Consider the following 13,965-nt stretch of genomic DNA (forward strand, 5'->3'; position numbering starts at 1 on the left):
TTAGCAGACTGTGCATTAAAATACACATGCAGGGTGGGCGTCTCTGTTACAAAGAATTGTCACACTTTGTATTTATCTCCATAATGCGCTGGGACAAAATACGCAGATACTTTAAAATTATTTGGAGAATGCGGGCATCGATCCCGCTACTTCTCGCATGCTAAGCGAGCGCTCTACCATTTGAGCTAATTCCCCTTTAACGGTGCCAGCGATTCTCATAGGCTTCATCGCAGCTTGATACGAGCAAATCAGATTGTCAGTTGTTTTTTATTTTTATTTTGGCAATGTAGTCTGTGATTGCAAATTTAAAAAATAATTGAATTAACTAAATAGCAAATATTTCGACTAGAGGTATGTTTTCAATTTCTTTAAAAAGTAGTCTCAGCTCGTTTATTCAGTCGCTTAGAAATCCACAATCTGTGTCCCGATGCAGCAGCGCTGTGTGCTGTGGCTCGAGCTTGTTTGACGAGGCAGACAATGCAAAAATGCCAATACTTGCTTTTGTATCACGCGACAAACTTAAGGTATGCTTTAACGGCTTGGCTGTCTCGAGTTAGTTTGTATTGTTAATGTAACACCTCGTTGTTGCCCAGTCATTGTTTCATATGAAGTAGAGCTTGCCAGTTGGGGGCGACGGTCTGCTAATAAAAGTTAAGACTATATTTGCAAGGATCATTTCTAGAATGAAACACGTTTTGAAGGGATTGGTCTCGGTATCTACCAGGAGGAGTGGCAGTGTTTTCTTCTCAGCACCGAGCTGACAATGAGTGTTGTTATCGGGAACCTACTCGCTGCAAGTAATGACCACTTCAATCTTCAGTCGGGGGTTGCTGAAGGAAGGGGGCACATTTTGAGTGCGTATCTCATTCCGGTAGAAACGTAGAAAAAAAGAAACCATCAAGCCCACAATTGTTCAGTTGTTTAAATCAATAACCACATTTAAATTGATCATTGCTAATGTTAAAACAATGTAAGAACACTTTAAATAGGGCTTGACTAATATAAAAATATAGCAATGTATTTTGCACTACGCAGGACTAGATTGAGTTTAAAATAGACATTACATCTGAAAATAACTTGTGCTTACCCCCACTTCCAAGGAAGCTGTCAACCTTTGTATTCGTCCTCATAACGTGTTAGAAAATGTAAACAGCAGTTGGAGAATACCGAAGTCGATCATCCTAGCATGTTAAACGAGGGCATTTCTCATGTAAGCTACTTCCACTAATAGATCGTTTATACTGTTCTCAATGGTCCGCATCCCAGCCTGAGACCACGATCCAGTGGCAGTCGGAGATGTTTTTCAAAGTAATATGTTATTTGAAATATTAAAACAATCTTTAGTTAAATAACACATGTTTCTACACAAAATATTTTTCAGTGACTTCGACAAGTAGCCAGTTTACAACAAAAATGCAATCTGTGTTAGGAACGCTATTTTAGTCCGATTTAAAATTGAAATTAAAATGGTATTGAGTGCTGACAAGAGTTTGGTATCAGCTGTTGATTTCCTTGAAACAATCTTTTATAGTAAAATGAACACATTTATTCATTTAAAAAATAAGTAAAAGTGAACTGTCAGAAGTGGGATTTGAACCCACGCCTCCATTCGGAGACCTGTACACCCAATTCTTTGGAAAGACAGCGTCCTTGAGTCTGGCGCCTTAGACCACTCGGCCATTCTGACAAGCGGCGTTTGCTATAGTAGAAAACCGCATTATTTCATTTCAGCACAGACTAGGGTTGTCTATTGTATCAAGGCCCGATGGGGTTTATTACGCACATACTAACTTGCTCCATGAATGATGTAATGACAAGTGTAAAAAAAGAAACAGATTGAAGCCAACCCACGAAAGTAAGATTCTTTATTTCAATATCGGTATAGCTTTAAAGGATGCACGCATTTTACAATAGCAATTGCTATATGACAATGACCAATAAGTAATTGTGTTGCAATACTTTATACAATGTGAACAGAATCAGACATTGCTCCGTTGCCTCGAAGAAACATCTACAATTTGTATTTAAAAAGGACGCCCAACATGGGGCTCGAACCCACGACCCTGAGATTAAGAGTCTCATGCTCTACTGACTGAGCTAGCCGGGCTGACGGGAGAAATTTTCTTTCTTTGAGGCGGGGTGAGAGAGGAAGTACCGACAGGTGCGTGGGACCAGAGAGTCGGTGTGCTGCTGCTGTAGATGAGTGTTCTGGAGACGCGCTGTTTCTGTGTCTGCGGTGTTACAGCCGTGTGAGTATATTCCAAAAGTAAAGTGTTGGATAATTCGAGAGCTAGTCTGTTGAATAAAGCTCTGAGACGTGTGGTTAAATCCCGGTCTCATCAATTTTGTTTTGTTAGTTTAAAAGTGTTCCAGCAGCAGGTAAATGTCCCCACACCTTTTGGTTCTGTTTACTTATGCTACACCGCTGCTAAACCTGAACGTTGCTGCTAATTATCTTAACTAAACTTGTATTGTTGTTGAATTGCTCTAATATAGTTAAACCTGTAATGTTGCAGCTAACGTTCCCTAATACTGTTAAAACTTGTGTGTATTAACAATCTGGCTTTTGTTGTTGAACCCTTGCTGGGATGAGCTGTTTCCAATCACCTAGCACTCTTAAAGAGAAGTGTAATCGCTGCTATATGTTGGTCTAATACCCCATGCTTTTAAAATGTGGCTATTGGCTGGCTTTATTCAATTTCCCCTCCTTGTTTTTAGTACAACTTTAATACATTTTATTGTTAGTTATTTGAACTGATTTATGTGAATCATGGATCATTGTAATAAAGCTTTGTGAATTGTTATTCTGCCTTTGTCATTCTGTTGTCATTCCTATTCCAAACCTTTTAATTAAATTTTAGTAGTGTCGGTATTAGGACTCTCACTGGCTGCTACAATCCCATATAGAATGCGACAAAACAGGTCGCCCTCCTTCATATAAACAGAAAAAGAATAAGTACACGCACACACGAGTTGATTTACTGCAGCGTCAGACATCGGAGGTTCAGCAGTGTACTGCAATGTTGTAAAAAGACGTGTGTAATTCAGGATGGTTGAGCGAGCTAATGCGCTGCGTTCAGATCACAGTTATCCTGGAAGCGTGGGTTCGAATTCCATTTCTGTCAGCTCTGTTTGTTCATTAACCACTCGGCCACGACTACATGCTCGCACGGTTAGTTGTGAAAATATCCAAAAGAAGTAAACGGCTCCCGCAGTAATGCTGTAGATGGCAGTATAGGCTAACTAATGAACCGAAGTCAAATGCCTTTGTTGAAACTCTGTCAGATTTGTACAAGGCAAGCACACGTGGGAAAAGTGAATACAATATACTTTCTGTTAACGTTCATAATAATGAATACATCTTTATTTCAAAATACGTAGCTATTTAACTGATCTTTTCAAAACACCCCCATCCACAAAAACAAAGTAGTTATTTATTTCAACTGAAAAACTGACTTGCTTCATGGCTGCTGCCAGAGCACTCGAGAACGTTCTGGCTAGCGTGAGTGGACTAAGCAGATAACAAGATCTACAAAATATCACATGCCAATAAAACTTACCATAATTATGTTCATTTTGTTATTATTTATTTAGCAGACGCCTTTATCCGTGGCGACTTACAGAGACTAGGGTGTGTGAACTATGCATCAGCTGTAGAGTCACTTACATTTACATCTCACCCGAAAAACGGAGCACAAGGAGGTTAAGTGACTTGCTCAGGGTCACACAATGAGTCAGTGGCTCAGGTGGGATTTGTACCGGGGGACCTCCTGGTTACAAGCCCTTTATCTTTAACCACGGGACCACACAGCCTCCTATAACAAAATCACACCCCAGATGGGACTCGAAACTAAAATCCTTGGATTAGAAAGCCAGTGCCTTATCCATTAGGCCATAAGGGCTGACACGAAAAGCACTTTTGGTAGTAATAAAGAAAGTGGGAACAATAGTATCGTAGTTTAATACATCATATCCAAGCCATCGTTGGTGTTCAAACACAGCAGAGTGTTACATCGGGAAAGGGCCGTACTTGTCAGTACGTATTTGACATTCATGTGGGAAGATTTAAGATTGTGAAGAAGTTTAAATATGCTGCGTATTTGCGCATTGGGAACCTTACATAATTAGGTTTTTGATTAATGCCACTTTCTTACGGACAGTAATCAAGGTGACGCTACAAGACCAGAGCCAATAAAGAAGTTATTTTCCTGTCCTTTCATTACCATAGTCTAGTGTGCTTTTTCAGAATATGCGTGAATCGTGAAAACGTCTTGCGAATATGTGAACAAAGCCAGCATTCACTTTATTGATCACCATGTGGATTAACCGCTATTGGAACACAGATGATTGTGTTAAAGATGTTAATAGACTTTTAATGTACACGTTTTAGAGCTAAACGTCTGTTGAGACAGTTCAAGCGCTGTAGCAGTGTTTAACTATTTCCTGGATGTTTGCCTTTTGGTCTTACTCTGGAAAAAGTAATAATAATAATAAAAAGTAGGCAAAACCATTTTTTGAGAAACCGCATTTGGTAGAAAAACGAACAGTTTGGAAACACATTTGCAAAGGCATTGGATTCTATTGTGGTGTTTCCGAACTGTTGAACGTTTCTCATTACATGCAGGTTTACTGGCTTGACAAAAAGGCGATTGACGAAAAGAATGCTGTCTCTTAAGCAAAAACGCGTCAAGCTGAAATAGCTCAGTTGGGAGAGCGTTAGACTGTAACGGTCCCTGTTTCGATACCGGGTTTTTGTAAACAGCACTACTAGGGTTATTTTTTCTTAATTAATTTTTTGAATTAAAAAAACAGCACATTTTTTCTTTAGTGTAATTGGAGGAAATAAAAACTTATTTTAGTGCCATTTTCTAATGTGATAAAGAAATGCAAAAAGCATCATCTCTGCGTGGGCTTGAAACACCAAAATTTCGATTAACAGCCGAACGTGCTAACCGATTATGGTGTTTTATTAGATAACACCCTGGGAGCTCAACAGAACAGTGTTTATGCATAGAGCTAAAATGGAAACCAAATATATACGATTCAAATGGGAATCGTATTCAGATTTTAAGTACAAATTTGATAGACTTCACAGTGCACATTAGGAAGGCAGACAATGCAAATGAGGCAACTGGCTCCTACTTTTTAAATCATACGAGAAACTTGAACCCAATTAAGCTTTTAACCGCCTGCAGTTTGGAATGAGTTTGAAATGTTGTTGTAACACCTCACTGGGCAACAGCAATTGCATTATATGAAAGCTCCTGTTTATTTGTCAGCGGCACAGCTACCGGTGCCACTCAGAGTTGGAGGGAGACGGTCAGCAACTTGCTCATAAAACAATACTTTCAGGGATCATTTCTATAGTGATTTGCCAGCGAAATGCGTTTTTAAATTGTTTGGACTCGCTATCCACGAGGAAGAGTGAGAGTGTTCGTTTTTGAGCGTGAAGGAGACAGCGAGTGTTGTTTTTTGGCCAACTGCTCCCTGTTATTGATGACCGCTCCAGTGTTCCTTAGGGGGCAGGAGGAAGCGGACACGTTCTGAGTGGGTATCTTACCAAAAGGTACGCAAGACGAACTACAGTTGCAAAGCACTGCTGCTTTTTCGATGATTGATTAAAACTATCAATCTGACTGAAAACACGGATCACATTAATTGTGATCGGTTTGATACCAATAGGCTTACATGACAGGTATTGTGTATAGACAATGTCATATACACAGAAATGAACACGGACAGTGTTTTTTTAAGGGCTGACTCATTTTAATGTTCGAGAGATCTAGGTGTACTGGACAAATATACTGGATTTTTTCCATGTCGTAATTGTGCCGCCTGTGATAATGCGTTTGAAACTAGAGATAATGTGAGATAATGTCTGTTACTGGCGGATAGTTTAAAAATGTACTCAATTATGTTACAACTTTTGTGTCTACGAAACATATCTGTAACATTTATGTAATGCCTGTGTGGTATTTTCATGAAGTTAATTTGCTAACAGACTGTTCTGATTTGTTTCTAACCGTGAAGCGATCGCTCTGTTTGCCGTATATTTTCTGTCTGTAAGAGGAGTGTCCTTGTGATCCCATATAGAATGCGACGAAACAGGTCGCCCTCCTTAATATAAACACATAAAGAATACGTTCACACACACACCAGGCGATTTACTGTAGCGTCAGACATTGGAGGTTCAGCAGTGTACTGCAGTGTTGTGCAAAGTCGTCGGTGTAAGTCAGGATGGCCGAGCGGTCTAAGGCGCTGCGTTCAGGTCGCAGTTTCTCTGGAGGCGTGGGTTCGAATCCCACTTCTGACAAATCTGTTTGTTTATTTATTTCTTAAAACGTCCACCGAATGCTTGGTAATTTGATTTGTTTTTCTTGTTAGTATTCAAATCACAAGGTCGTTAAATGAGAGAAAGTCACCGCAAGCCTGCACCTCACCACATCCTTCACACTGTTAAGCTGCCTCATTATGACGAGGCCTCTAATTATGCCTTTCCAATACTTTGAATGTGTTATTCTTCAGTTTAACATGAGAACATCTTGGTAGAACAATCATAATGTCCGCAGGACTTATTTTCCTCTGGTTCTAGTATCAAGTTTTGAGTGTGTGGCCGGTTAGCTCAGTTGGTTAGAGCGTGGTGCTAATAACGCCAAGGTCGCGGGTTCGATCCCCGTACGGGCCACGGCTTTTCTTCTTTAAAGAAACCACAGCATTTGTAATGGTGCCAAAATGAACATTCTTTAACAAAATGAACCGAAGCGATATGAAGTACAACCAGTAATATTTCAGACTTCCTGAGCTTTAAACATGTATTAACAATGAGCACATACAATCAATTAAAAACAAATCTTACGTAGTCGGCAGGATTCGAACCTGCGCGGGGAAACCCCAATGGATTTCTAGTCCATCGCCTTAACCACTCGGCCACGACTACATGCTCGCACGATTATTTGTGAAAATATCCAAAAGTAAACGAAACCCGTAGTAATGCTGTAGATGGCAGTATAGGCTAACTAATGAACCGAAGTCAAATGTCTTTGTTGAAACTGTCAGATTTGTACAAGGCAAGCACACGTGGGAAATGTAAATAAAATATAATTTTTGTTAACGTTCATAATAATGAATACATCTTTATTTCAAAATACGTAGCTATTTAACTGATCTTTTCAAGAAACACCCCCATCCACAAAAACAAAGTAGTTATTTAATTGAACTGAAAAATTGACTTGCTTCATGGCTGTTGCCAGAGCACTCGAGCACGTTCTGGCTAGCGTGAGCGGACTTAGCAGATAACAAGATCTACAAAATATTTCATGCTAATAAAACATACCATAATTATGTCCGTTTTTATTATACATGGCAACTTACAGAGACTAGGGTGTGTGAACTATGCATCAGCTGTAGAGTCACGTACATTTACATCTCACCCGAAAAACGGAGCACAAGGAGGTTAAGTGACTTGCTCAGGGTCACACAATGAGTCAGTGGCTGAGGTGGGATTTGTACAGGGGGACCTCCTGGTTAAAAGCCCTTTATCTTTAACCACTGGACCACACAGCCTCCTATAACAAAATCACACCCCAGATGGGACTCGAAACCACATCCATGGCTTAGAAAGCCAGTGCCTTATCCATTAGGCCACAAGGGCTGACACGAAAAGCACATTTGGTAGTAATAAAGAAAGTGGGAACAATAGTATCGTGGTTTAATACATCAAATCCAAGCCATCGTTGGTGTTCAAACACAGCAGAGTGTTACATTGGGAAAGGGCCGTACTTATCACTACGTATTTGACATTCATGTGGGAAGATTTAAGATTGTGAAGAAGTTGAAATATGCTGCGTATGTGCGCATTGGGAACCTTACATAATTAGGTTTTTGATTAATGCCACTTTCTTACAGACAGTAATCAAGGTGACGATACAAGACCAGAGCCAATAAAGAAGTTATTTTCCTGTCCTTTCATTACCATAGTCTAGTGTGCTTTTTCAGAATATGCGTGAATCGTGAAAACGTCTTGCGAATATGTGAACAAAGCCAGCATTCACTTTATTGATCACCATGTGGATTAACCGCTATTGGAACACAGATGATTGTGTTAAAGATGTTAATAGACTTTTAATGTACATGTTTTAGAGCTAAACGTCTGTTGAGACAGTTCAAGCGCTGTAGCAGTGTTTAACTATTTCCTGGATGTTTGCCTTTTGGTCTTACTCTGGAAAAAGTAATGATAATAATAAAAAGTAGGCAAAACCATTTTTTGAGAAACCGCATTTGGGAGAAAAACTAACAGTTTGGAAACACATTTGCAAAGGCATTGGATTCTGTTGTGGTGTTTCCGAACTGTTGAACATTTCTCATTACATGCAGGTTTACTGGCTTGACAAAAAGGCGATTGACGAAAAGAATGCTGTCTCGATAGCAAAATCGCGTCAAGCTGAAATAGCTCAGTTGGGAGAGCGTTAGACTGTGACGATCCCTGCTTCGATCCCGGGTTTTTGCAAACAGCACGACTAGGGCTATTTTTTCTTAATTAATTTTTTGAATTAAAAAAACAGCACAATTATTCTTCAGTGTAATTGGAGTAAATAAAAACGTATTATAGTGCCATTTTCTAATGCGATAAAGAAATGCAAAAAGCATCATCTCTGCGTGGGCTTGAAACACCAAAATTTCGATTAACAGCCCAACGTGCTAACCGATTATGGTGTTTTATTACATAACACCTTGGGAGTCTCAACAGAACAGTGTGTATGCATAGAGCTAAAATGGAAACCAAATATATACGATTCAAATGGGAATCGTATTCAGATTTTAAGCACAAATCTGATAGACTTCACACTGCAAAGGAGGAAGGCAGACAATGCAAATGAGGCAACTGGCTCCTACTTTTTAAATCATACGAGAAACTTGAACCCAATTAAGCTTTTAACCGCCTGCAGTTTGGAATGAGTTTGAAATGTTGTTGTAACACCTCACTGGGCAACAGCAATTGCATTATATGAAAGCTCCTGTCTATTTGTCAGCGGCACAGCTACCGGTGCCACTCAGAGTTGGAGGGAGACGGTCGGCCACTTGCCCATAAAACAATACTTTCAGGGATCACTTCTATAGCGATTTGCTAGCGAAATGCGTTTTTAAAGTGTTTGGACTCGCTATCCACGAGGAAGAGTGAGAGTGTTCACTTTTGAGCGTGAAGGAGGCAGTGAGTGTTGTTTTTTGGCCAACTGCTCGCTGTTATTGATGACCCCTCCAGTGTTCCTTAAGGGGCTGGAGGAAGCGGACACGTTCTGAGTGGGTATCTTGCCTAAAGGTACGCAAGACGAACTACAGTTGCAAAGCACTGCTGCTTTTTCGACGATTGATTAAAACTATCAATCTGACTGAAAACACGGATCACATTAATTGTGATCGGTTTGATACCAATAGGCTTACATGGCAGGTATTGTGTATAGACAATGTCATATACACAGAAATGAACACGGACAGTGTTTATTAAGGGCTGACTCATTGAAACGTTCGAGAGATCTCGGTGTACTGGACAAATATACTGGATTTTTTCCATGTCGTAATTGTGCCGCCTGTGATAATGCGTTTGAAACTAGAGATAATGTGAGATAATGTCTGTTACTGGCGGATAGTTTACAAATGTATTCAATTATGTTACAACTTTTGTGTCTACGAAACATATCTGTAACATTTATGTAATGCCTGTGTGGTTTTTTCCTGAAGTTAATTTGCTAACAGACTGTTCTGATTTGTTTCTAACCGTGAAGCGATCGCTCTGTTTGCCGTATATTTTCTGTCTGTAAGAGGAGTGTCCTTGTGATCACATATAGAATGCGACGAAACAGGTCGCCCTCCTTAATATAAACAGATTAAGAATAAGTTCACGCACACAGGTGATTTACTGTAGCGTCAGACATTGGAGGTTCAGCAGTGTACTGCAGTGTTGTGCAAAGTCGTCGGTGTAAGTCAGGATGGCCGAGCGGTCTAAGGCGCTGCGTTCAGGTCGCAGTCTCTCTGGAGGCGTGGGTTCTAATCCCACTTCTGACAAATCTGTTTGTTTATTTATTTCTTAAAACGTCCACCGAATGCTTGGTGCACACATTTTACAATAGCAATTGCTATATGACAATGACCAATAAGTAATTGTGTTGCAATACTTTATACAATGTGAACAGAATCAGACATTGCTCCGTTGCCTCGAAGAAACATCAACAATTTGTATTTAAAAAGGACGCCCAACGTGGGGCTCGAACCCACGACCCTGAGATTAAGAGTCTCATGCTCTACCGACTGAGCTGGCCGGGCTGTCGGGAGAAAGTTTCTTTCTTTGAGGCGGGGTGAGAGAGGAAGTACCGACAGGTGCGTGGGACCTGAGATTCGGTGTGCTGCTGCTGTAGATGAGTGTTCTGGAGACGCGCTGTGTCTGTGTCTGCGGTGTTACAGCCGTGTGAGTATATTCCAAAAGTAAAGTGTTGGATAATTCGAGAGCTAGTCTGTTGAATAAAGCTCTGAGACGTGTGGTTAAATCCCGGTCTCATCAATTTTGTTTTGTTAGATTAAAAGTGTTCCAGCAGCAGGTAAATGTCCCCACACCTTTTGGTTCTGTTTACTTATGCTACACCGCTGCTAAAGCTGAACGTTGCTGCTAATTATCTTAACTAAACTTGTATTGTTGTTGAATTGCTCTAATATAGTTAAACCTGTAATGTTGCAGCTAACGTTCCCTAATACTGTTAAAACTTGTGTGTATTAACAATCTGGCTTTTGTTGTTGTACCCTTGCTGCGAAGAGCTGTTTCCAATCACCTAGCACTCTTAAAGAGAAGTGTAATCGCTGCTATATGTTGGTCTAATACCCCATGCTTTTAAAATGTGGCTATTGGCTGGCTTTATTCAATTTCCCCTCCTTGTTTTTAGTACAACTTTAATACATTTTATTGTTAGTTATTTGAACTGATTTATGTGAATCATGGATCATTGTAATAAAGCTTTGTGAATTGTTATTCTGCCTTTGTCATTCTGTTGTCATTCCTATTCCAAACCTTTTAATTAATTTTTAGTAGTGTCGGTATTAGGACTCTCACTGGGTGTCACTGGGTGTGGCTGCTACAATCCCATATAGAATGCGACAAAACAGGTCGCCCTCCTTCATATAAACAGAAAAAGAATAAGTACACACACACACGAGTTGATTTACTGCAGCGTCAGACATCGGAGGTTCAGCAGTGTACTGCAATGTTGTAAAAAGACGTGTCTAATTCAGGATGGTTGAGCGAGCTATGGCGCTGCGTTCAGATCACAGTTACCCTGGAAGCGGGGGTTCGAATTCCATTTCTGACAGCTCTGTTTGTTCATTAACCACTCAGCCACGGCTACATGCTCTCACGGTTTTCCGTGAAAACAGCCGTATTATTGTCAAAAGAAGCAAACGACACCCGCAGTAATGCTGTAAATGGCAGTATAGGCTAAATAATGAACCCAAGTCAAATGCCTTTGTTGAAACTCTATCAGATTTGTACAAGTCAAGCACACGTGGGAAATAATAATACAATATCCTTTCTGCCAACGTTCATAATAATGAATACATCCTTATTTCAAAATACGTAGCTATTTAACTGATCTTTTCAAAACACCCATACACAAAAACTTTCTTTCTACTGAAAAACTAACTTGCTTCATGGCTGCTGCTACAGCACTCGGGCACATTGTGCCTAGCGTAAGCGGACATAGGAGATAAGAAGACCTACAAAATATCACTCGCTGCAGTTTTTCAGTCCGGGGATTATTACAAATTAGCAGACTGTGCATTAAAATACACATGCAGGGTGGGCGTCTCTGTTACAAAGAATTGTCACACTTTGTATTTATCTCCATAATGCGCTGGGACAAAATACGCAGATACTTTAAAATTATTTGGAGAATGCGGGCATCGATCCCGCTACTTCTCGCATGCTAAGCGAGCGCTCTACCATTTGAGCTAATTCCCCTTTAATGATGCCAGCGATTCTCATAGGCTTCATCGCAGCTTGATACGAGCAAATCAGATAGTTGTTTTTTATTTTTATTTTGGCAATGTAGTCTGTGATTGCAAATTTAAAAAATAATTGAATTAACTAAATAGCAAATATTTCGACTAGAGGTATGTTTTCAATGTCTTTAAAAAGTAGTCTCAGCTCGTTTATTCAGTCGCTTATAAATCCACAATCTGTGTCCCGATGCAGCAGCGCTGTGTGCTGTGGCTCGAGCTTGTTTGACGAGGCAGACAATGCAAAAATGCCAATACTTGCTTTTGTATCACGCGACAAACTTAAGGTATGCTTTAACGGCTTGGCTGTCTCGAGTTAGTTTGTATTGTTAATGTAACACCTCGTTGTTGCCCAGTCATTGTTTCATATGAAGTAGAGCTTGCCAGTTGGGGGCGACGGTCTGCTAATAAAAGTTAAGACTATATTTGCAAGGATCATTTCTAGAATGAAACACGTTTTGAAGGGATTGTTCTCCGTATCCACCAGGAGTAGTGGCAGTGTTTTCTTCTCAGCACCGAGCTGACAATGAGTGTTGTTATCGGGAACCTACTCGCTGCAAGTAATGACCACTTCAATCTTCAGTCGGGGGTTGCTGAAGGAAGGGGACACATTTTGAGTGCATATCTCATTCCGGTAGAAACGTAGAAAAAAATAAACCATCAAGCCCACAATTGTTCAGTTGTTTAAATCAATAACCACATTTAAATTGATCATTGCTAATGTTAAAACAATTTAAGAACACTTTAAATAGGGCTTGACTAATATAAAAATATAGCAATGTCTTTTGCACTACGCAGGACTAGATTGAGTTTAAAATAGACATTACAACTGAAAATAACTTGTGCTTACCCCCACTTACAAGGAAGCTGTCAACCTTTGTATTCGTCCTCATAACGTGTTAGAAAATGTAAACAGCAGTTGGAGAATACCGAAGTCGATCATCCTAGCATGTTAAACGAGGGCATTTCTCATGTAAGCTACTTCCACTAATAGATCGTTTATACTGTTCTCAATGGTCCGCATCCCAGCCTGAGACCACGATCCAGTGGCAGTCGGAGATGTTTTTCAAAGTAATATGTTATTTGAAATATTAAAACAATCTTTAGTTAAATAACACATGTTTCTACACAAAATATTTTTCAGTGACTTCGACAAGTAGCCAGTTTACAACAAAAATGCAATCTGTGTTAGGAACGCTATTTTAGTCCGATTTAAAATGGAAATTAAAATGGTATTGAGTGCTGACAAGAGTTTGGTATCAGCTGTTGATTTCCTTGAAACAATCTTTTATAGTAAAATGAACACATTTATTCATTTAAAAAATAAGTAAAAGTGAACTGTCAGAAGTGGGATTTGAACCCACGCCTCCATTCGGAGACCAGAACACACAATTCTTTGGAAAGACAGCGTCCTTGAGTCTGGCGCCTTAGACCACTCGGCCATTCGGACAAACGGCGTTTGCTATATTAGAAAACCGCATTATTTCATTTCAGCACAGACTAGGGTTGTCTATTGTATCAAGGGCCGATTGGGTTTATTACGCACATACTAACTTGCTCCATGAATGATGTAATGACAAGTGTAAAAAAAGAAACAGATTGAAGACAACCCACGAAAGTAAGATTCTTTATTTCAATATCGGTATAGCTTTAAATGATGCACGCATTTTACAATAGCAATTGCTATATGACAATGACCAATAAGTAATTGTGTTGCAATACTTTATACAGTGTGAACAGAATCAGACATTGCTCCGTTGCCTCGAAGAAACATCTACAATTTGTATTTAAAAAGGACGCCCAACGTGGGGCTCGAACCTACGACCCTGAGATTAAGAGTCTTATGCTCTACCGACTGAGCTAGCCGGGCTGACGGGAGAAAGATTCTTTCTTTGAGGCGGGGTGAGAGAGGAAGTACCGACAGGTGCG

At 40.0% G+C, this 13,965-nt stretch overlaps 11 non-coding genes across 11 annotated transcripts; 7 read left to right on the top strand and 4 right to left on the bottom strand.

Moving 5' to 3' along the window:
- Positions 1 to 653: 653 nt before the first annotated feature.
- On the top strand, positions 654 to 859 carry LOC131703576 (small nucleolar RNA U3). The gene has a single exon (XR_009310016.1). It is a non-coding gene; the product is annotated as a small nucleolar RNA U3 (small nucleolar RNA).
- A 717-nt stretch (positions 860 to 1,576) lies between these two features.
- Positions 1,577 to 1,687, bottom strand: trnal-caa (transfer RNA leucine (anticodon CAA)). The gene is made up of 2 exons: positions 1,650 to 1,687; positions 1,577 to 1,615 (listed from the first exon to the last, which is right to left on the bottom strand). It is a non-coding gene; the product is annotated as a tRNA-Leu (tRNA).
- Positions 1,688 to 5,336: 3,649 nt separating this feature from the next.
- LOC131703304 (small nucleolar RNA U3) lies at positions 5,337 to 5,552 on the top strand. The gene has a single exon (XR_009309769.1). It is a non-coding gene; the product is annotated as a small nucleolar RNA U3 (small nucleolar RNA).
- A 679-nt stretch (positions 5,553 to 6,231) lies between these two features.
- On the top strand, positions 6,232 to 6,313 carry trnal-cag (transfer RNA leucine (anticodon CAG)). The gene has a single exon. It is a non-coding gene; the product is annotated as a tRNA-Leu (tRNA).
- Positions 6,314 to 6,611: 298 nt separating this feature from the next.
- Positions 6,612 to 6,685, top strand: trnai-aau (transfer RNA isoleucine (anticodon AAU)). The gene has a single exon. It is a non-coding gene; the product is annotated as a tRNA-Ile (tRNA).
- Positions 6,686 to 6,855: 170 nt separating this feature from the next.
- trnas-aga (transfer RNA serine (anticodon AGA)) lies at positions 6,856 to 6,937 on the bottom strand. The gene has a single exon. It is a non-coding gene; the product is annotated as a tRNA-Ser (tRNA).
- Positions 6,938 to 9,086: 2,149 nt separating this feature from the next.
- Positions 9,087 to 9,302, top strand: LOC131703410 (small nucleolar RNA U3). Its single transcript, XR_009309868.1, has one exon. It is a non-coding gene; the product is annotated as a small nucleolar RNA U3 (small nucleolar RNA).
- Positions 9,303 to 9,977: 675 nt separating this feature from the next.
- trnal-cag (transfer RNA leucine (anticodon CAG)) lies at positions 9,978 to 10,059 on the top strand. The gene has a single exon. It is a non-coding gene; the product is annotated as a tRNA-Leu (tRNA).
- Positions 10,060 to 10,244: 185 nt separating this feature from the next.
- On the bottom strand, positions 10,245 to 10,317 carry trnak-cuu (transfer RNA lysine (anticodon CUU)). The gene has a single exon. It is a non-coding gene; the product is annotated as a tRNA-Lys (tRNA).
- A 2,135-nt stretch (positions 10,318 to 12,452) lies between these two features.
- Positions 12,453 to 12,658, top strand: LOC131703523 (small nucleolar RNA U3). The gene has a single exon (XR_009309965.1). It is a non-coding gene; the product is annotated as a small nucleolar RNA U3 (small nucleolar RNA).
- A 717-nt stretch (positions 12,659 to 13,375) lies between these two features.
- trnal-caa (transfer RNA leucine (anticodon CAA)) lies at positions 13,376 to 13,486 on the bottom strand. The gene is made up of 2 exons: positions 13,449 to 13,486; positions 13,376 to 13,421 (listed from the first exon to the last, which is right to left on the bottom strand). It is a non-coding gene; the product is annotated as a tRNA-Leu (tRNA).
- Between the last annotated feature and the right edge of the window lie 479 nt (positions 13,487 to 13,965).

Source organism: Acipenser ruthenus, chromosome 32, assembly GCF_902713425.1.
Source record: "Acipenser ruthenus chromosome 32, fAciRut3.2 maternal haplotype, whole genome shotgun sequence".
NCBI lineage: Eukaryota > Metazoa > Chordata > Actinopteri > Acipenseriformes > Acipenseridae > Acipenser > Acipenser ruthenus.